The sequence below is a fragment of the Rhinolophus sinicus genome, chromosome 6 (genome assembly GCF_057876585.1).
Source record: "Rhinolophus sinicus isolate RSI-liver-muscle chromosome 6, RSI-T2T, whole genome shotgun sequence".
In the NCBI taxonomy this organism is placed as follows: Eukaryota; Metazoa; Chordata; class Mammalia; order Chiroptera; family Rhinolophidae; genus Rhinolophus; species Rhinolophus sinicus.
In genome coordinates this window covers 32623395-32630197 of record NC_142506.1, presented here as the reverse complement: position 1 = coordinate 32630197, position 6803 = coordinate 32623395, and the positions used below count along the sequence as shown (strand labels likewise).

The 6803-nt window shown below is 48.5% G+C and overlaps 1 long non-coding RNA gene across 1 annotated transcript; it reads right to left on the bottom strand.

Moving 5' to 3' along the window:
- Positions 1-1237: 1237 nt before the first annotated feature.
- Positions 1238-4583, bottom strand: LOC141567820 (uncharacterized). Its single transcript, XR_012490663.2, has 2 exons — positions 3999-4583; positions 1238-2319 (listed from the first exon to the last, which is right to left on the bottom strand). It is a non-coding gene; the product is annotated as an uncharacterized LOC141567820 (long non-coding RNA).
- Positions 4584-6803: the final 2220 nt, after the last annotated feature.

Sequence of the window (6803 nt, the reverse complement as noted above, 5' to 3'; positions counted from 1 at the left end):
TTCTCAAAACTTATGTAAGTTCCTTTTGTTAATTGGTGGGGGACAGGCAGTGAGAAGATAAGACAAATTTTAAAACAGAAGATCCTAAAATGTTCTGGTGCTTCCTAAGACCCTAAAACGAAACAATGCCCATTGTTCTTAATTCTCTTCAGTGTGTGTGTGTGTGTGTGTGTGTGTGCGTGTGTGTGTGTGTTTCTCTGTGTGTGTGTATTTAATAAGACATAAATATAACAGTAGGGCAGAAAATCTATTTACAGAAACATTATAATGTGATTGGAACATTCAGTATTTACTATTAAAAGGAGGACTCTTATTAAGAACTGAATTAGTAAGAATTATGTAAATTTTCTAATTGAGCAAACTGGAGAGAAATTATCTTCATAGGTGTCTTGTCATTTCACATAGGTGGTTTTGCTTGGATGATGGCAAATCATTCATTTGATTTCATCAAATTTGGCATGGTATTAGACAGGTTACCGGAAAGAAAAACAATTAAGGGGGAAAATAAACTAACGGTCGGGTGTTTGAGTTGCTTGACTCAGCTCCCTGTCCCAAACAGATTCTGATAAAGATGGAGCTGAAGCATATGTCGTAAATTCCGTCTTCATTTTTAAAATCCTTTATAAAAATTTCAATATTTACACCCATTTTTAAAATCTTACCATTTATACCTAATTAGACAAGTTACTACTTGTAAGGACTCAACACAGCAGAGAGAAACGTTACTCCAAGGCATTACCTGGGGCACAAATGCCCTTTGAAGAAGGAGTAGGACCTTTCCAGAGCTGATGCACTTTCTGTGGATGTCATTAGCCACCTTGCCAGCATTTCCTTCCTCTCCCTTCCAGGCACATGGTAAGTTTGCATTTCCCTGCTGGCTGGAAATTAGGACTGGCTGTGTGACTAGTTATGAATACTGGCTGGGCTGACCTGACGGGCGTCACTGGAGCTGGCTGGAGCTAATGTGACTCTTGTCAGTGCCTCTTCCCTGCTATGGTGACCACCAATGTTGCAGATGGTGGAGGTCTCTGGGTGTGAGTGGAAGGAGCAGGGCGCCTGCCAACCTGGGATGGGCATGGAGCGCAAGTCAGAAATAACCTGCCCTGAAATAAGGCACTGAAATTTCAGGGTTGTTATCACTGCATAATGTTTCCTGTCCTGACTGATATACCTCCCTTCCCTGGAACAGACAGAGTCCGGTCATGAGTTTTAGAAAAAGATATAAAGATGAAACGTACCGGGTGGCACAGTAAAATTTATTTGTCTTTATGATTTACACATAGTACTTGAACTCACAAAACAACAAACACTGTCAAGATGGACATATGTGGCATAGGAAATGACTGGTCCCCGTTCAATCTCGCAAACGTTCATTCAGCTTAGAAATGAGTTTCTTTTCAATGGTTTTTATCTTTTTTTCAGTCCCTAAGGCTTGCACAGTTCAGTAGAAATGTTTTTGCTATTTTGTTATTGTCAGGCACATGATGTTTACCAATTCCCAGGAAATAAATGAAATCAAGAAAGTCCTGTGACAATTGAACATGCTTTCACAGAAATAAATTTGCTGAGCTTATTAGACTTTCACACAGTTTAGCTATCAGACCTACACATGGAACATTATTAAGAAATTACATTTGTTAGGCTGGCCAGGTGGCTCATGTTTTTGGGGCGCTGTGCTCCTAATGCCCAGGTCGCTGGTTCGATTCCCACATGCGCAAGTGAGCTGTACCCTCTACAGCTGAGATTGTGAACAAGGGCTCTCCCTGGTGGTGGGCAGGCCTGAGCAGGGGGAGATTGCCTTGGGCCAAAAGCCTGTGTGAGCAGCCTTCAGAAACTGACTGCCTGGGGAGGGGGTGTGTGGCGCAAGGCTCATAATAGGAGCCTGGGCCATGGAGCTGTGACCTAGAAAACCAGACTGAGAAACAGCAGCTCGAACTGGAGTGCGGCGGGGGCTGAGGTAGAGAGAAAGGGGGGGGGGAGAAATTGCATTTGTCTAAGAATTTATTTCTTTTAAATATTTGCCACACATTTTTTGTGCAAGGATTCCATTGATTTCCTTGGTTTTAAACATTATAGCTCTGTCCGACGTAAATACATAGAGTTCCTTTTGTACCGAACATCACGAGTTAAAAAGTTAAAATTTCAGAAGATAGAAATGGAATTATTGCTTCAGTATAAAAAATGCCTGGCTCATCTGGGTACTATTGCTATTATTGCTTTGCTTCTATTGGAAAACTATCCTGGACATCATGGATTGTACTTCATAGTTCCCTGCTTAAGGTATAAGCTGGTTGAACATTATGATCTATGGATACATCCCTTCTGTCGTGCGGGGAGACCTGCGAGGTCTCTGGTCCTGCTCCCCACATAAGAACGCAGGACATGGTGAGGCCAAAAAGGAACACCCATGGAGCCGTAGATGGGGGAGTCATACCACTATATTCTCGCTGGTGGCTGGGTTGGAGAAACAGGAAACAGGAGCCATATAATTCTCAACCCTCATTGTTCCGCTTGCAGGCTCAGCCCCCATCTTCTTGCCAGCCCCCATTTTTTTCTGCTAGCCTAGCCACAACAGTTATATTAGTGGCCAATGGCTCACTGGTTACAGCTGATGGCCATGCAATCACAGTTGATGGCCATTTACTACCTGAGCCAGCACGTGTCTATGTGAGGCCGAGAGCCTGGAAACTGCTTTTTGGGGTTCTGTCCCCACACTCCACCCCTTCAGGCTCTCGCCTCACAATCTACGCGACAAGCGTCTTCCACGAGGGGCCCTGTGCGAGGAGCCTGGGGGTGAATGCAAATCCTGGACACAGCCAGGCTCTCTGGGCACAGCCAGGGTTTCTCAGGGCACCACCAGTACTTCTGGTCACAGCCAGACTTCCTGGGCTTCTTAGGTACCACTAGTTTTCCTGGACACAGCCAGGGTTTCTCAGGGCACCACCAGTACTTCTGGGCACAGCCAGACTTCCTCGGCTTCTTAGGGTACCACTAGTTTCCCCGGGTACAGCCAAGGTTTCTCAGGGCACTGCCATTCTCTCTCTGTGCACAGCCAGGCTTCCTGGGCTCAGCCAGGGCTCTCAGGGCACTGCCAGTCTCTCTGGGCCTCTCAGGGTACTGTGCTGGAACAACAGCGACTCACAATCAAGGTGTTATATATCCCAATGGTGGCCAGTCAAGACACAAAAGTAAATATCCCCCAGTTCCACTACATGGTGGTATGTTCCCAAACAGTCTAGCTGTCCATTAAATTAGCGATGGAAGGCAATTCCCCATAGTCCATAGTCATTCGCCAGGGCTGTCCTGGGGGTGAGGAATGACCTTGACCTCACCCTCATCTCCCATGGAGGACTCAGCAAGCCTTTCCTCCTGGGACAAGTCCCGCATCAGGGCTGCCTGAGCAGGAACTTCCCGGCCCACCGGGTCGCAACGACCTTTGCTTTCTCCGGCCTATGCTGGTTGGGGAACCATCCACGTCTTCCCACCCCTCCATGGGGGTCCAGCTCTCCGGCAGCTGCTCCTCCTGGTCTTCCTCAGACTCACACACAAACTGTTCCACCGCACTTCGCAGAGCTTTGGCCGGCACCATACCCTGCTCGCTGCGCCATTTGTCGTGTGGGGAGGCCTGCGAAGTCTCTGGTCCTGCTCCCCACATAAGAACTCAGGACATGGTGAGGCCAAAAAGGAACACCCATGGAGCCATAGATGGGGGAGTCATACCACTATATTTTCGCTGTTGGCTGGGTGGAGAAACAGGAAACAGGATCCATATAATTCTCAACCCTCATTGTTCCGCTTGCAGGCTCAGCCACCATCTTCTTGCCAGCCCCCATTTTTTCTGCTAGCCTAGCCACAACAGTTATATTAGTGGCCAATGGCTCACTGGTTACAGCTGATGGCCATGCAATCACAGTTGATGGCCATTTACTACCTGAGCCAGCACGTGTCTATTGAGGCCGAGAGCCTGGAAACTGCTTTTTGGGGTTCTGTCCCCACACCTTCCTTTACCAAAGCTCTCCTGATCCTGTCCTTAAAAAAAAGCGCAAAATGAAATAGCATAAATAAATAAGTTTACCTAAAGGGATATAATAAATAGGCTACTAGATAAGAATCAAGAATATTGTAACATAAAGCCCTCCGTGCTGTACAATTAAACAATAGCTTTGGATTTTCAAGGTCTCTAAACACAGCCTTCAATTAATAACACAATTTTACTGCTGGTATGCAGCTGACGGGTTTAGAGAAGAATACATTTCTGTTGTTTTCATCATTTAAAAATGAAAACATAATGGATACAGTTGTAAATTGGGCCTTTTGGGAATTTACCCTGGTATGTACCATCATTACTTTTTGACCGTTGCTGAGTTCTAGATACCAATCCTAGGGATTAAAAAGAAATCATAATATTCCTTCAATTCTTAATGGTTTCTTGGTCTCCAGAATAATTTTAGAAACAAAAGGAGAAGAAATTAGACTCAAAAGTTTTGCTGCCTTCTTTTCTTCGCATCCATTGCATCCAGAATGGGTTGCCTTTTTGCAGTGTATCTTTGTCAAAGCTCTTCTATTTCTCGTTCCATCATGGGGTCCAGTGCTTCTAACCGCATCTGTAGTTCTTCTAGACTTCGATTTTTTAACTGGACGCGTGTTGTGCATTGTGGCCTGCGGAGTCTCTGGTCCCGCTCCCCACATAAGAACTCAGGATGTGGTGAGGCCAAAAAGGAACACCCACAGAGCCATAGGTACGGGAGTCATACCACTATATTCTCGCTGGCGGCTGGGTTGGAGAAACAGGAAGCAAGAGCCACACTGTTCGCAACCCTCACTGCACCAGGCTCAGTCACCATCTTCTTGCTACCCCCATTTTCTGCTAGCGTAGCCACGGCAGCTATATTAGTGGCCAATGGCTCACTGGGTACAGCTGATGGCCAACTAGTCACAGATGATGGCCATCCAATCACAGTTGATGGCCATTTACTACCAGAGCCAGCACCTTTCCACGTGAGGGTGAGAGCCTGGAAACTGCACTCCTGGCTCCGTCCCCACACTCCAACCCCACAGGCTCTCGCCTCACAATCTACGCGACAAGTGTCTTCCGAGAGGAGCCCTGTGCGAGGAGCCTGGAGGTAAATGCAATATCCTGGGCACAGCCAGTCTCTCTGGGCACAGCCAGCATTTCTCAGGGCAGCACCAATACTTCTGGGCACAGCCAGACTTCCTGGGCTTCTTAGGGTACCACCAATCTCTCCAGGCACAGCCAGAATTCCTGGACTCAGCCAGGGCTCTCAGGGCACTGCCACTCTCTCTCGGCTCATCCAAACTTCCTGGACTCAGCCAGGACTCTCAGGGCACTGCCATTCTCTCTGGGCTCAGCCAGACTTCCTGGACTCAGCCAGGGCCTCTCAGGGCACTGCCACTCTCTCTCTGGGATACAGCCAGGGTTTCTCAGGGCACCACCAGTATTTCTGGGCACAGCCAGAATTCCTGGGCTTCTTAGAGTACCACCAATCTCTCCAGGCACAGCCAGACTTCCTGGACTCAACCAGGGATCTCAGGGCACTGCGACTCTCTCTGGGCACAGCCCAACTTCCTGGACACAACCAGGGCCTCTCACATATTCTCGATGGCGTCCACTCGAGACACAAAAGCAAACATCCGCCAGTTCCACCACATGGTGGTATGTTCCCAAGCAAACAGTCAAGTGGTCCATTAAATTAGGGTGGAAGGCAATTCCCCATAGTCCATAGTCATTCGCCAGGGCTGTCCTGGGGGTGAGGGACGACCCTGACCTCACCCTCATCTCCCACGGAGGACTCAGCAAGTGTTTCCTCCTGGGACTACAAGTCCTGCATCAGGGCTGCCTCAGCAAGAACTTCCCAGCTCACAGGGCCTCAACGACCTTCGCTTTCTCCGGCCTATGCTGGTTGGAGAACCATCCACGTCTTCCCACCCCTCCACGGGGGTTCAGCTCTCGGGCAGCTGCTCCTCCTGGTCTTCCTGAGACTGATGCTCAAATTGCTCCACTGCCCTTCGGAGAGCTTCGGGCAACGCCATACCCTGCTTACGAAACTGACCTTTTATACGTATAAACTGCTCCAGTACATTCTGGAGAGTTTCAGCCGACACGACACCCTGCTCGCTGCACCATTTGTCATGCAGGGTGGCCTGCGGGGTCTCTGGTCTCATTCCCCACATAAGAACGCAGGAGGTGGTGAGGCCAAAAAAGAACACCCAAAGAGCCATAGGTAGGGGAGTCATACTACTATATTCTCGCTGGCGGCTGGGTTGGAGAAACAGGAAGCAGAAGCCACACTGTTCGCAACCCTCACTCTACCAGGCTCAGCCATCATCTTCTTGCTAGCCCCCATTTTCTGCTCGCGTAGCCACGGCAGTTATATTAGTGGCCAATGACTCACTGGTGACAGCTGACAGCCAACTAGTCACGGCTGATGGCCATCCAATCACAGTTGATGGCCATTTACTACCCGAGTAAGCACATTTCCACGTGAGGCCGAGAGCCTGGAAACTGCACTCCTGGTTCTCTCCCCACAACGCGGATGCCACCAGCGAGACTATAGTGGTATGACTCCCCTCCCTACCTATGGCTCCGTGGGTGTTCCTTTTTGGCCTAGTCACATCCTGCGTTCTTAGGTGGGGAGCGGGAGCAGAGATGCCGCAGGCCGCCCCGCACGACACTAGGTTTCCTGCCAAGGAGGGGCATGTTGTAATGCCAAGCTGATTTATACTACCTCCTGAGGTAGTAATTGGTATTGAATATTTGGATTTGTTATTTCTACTTATCTTAG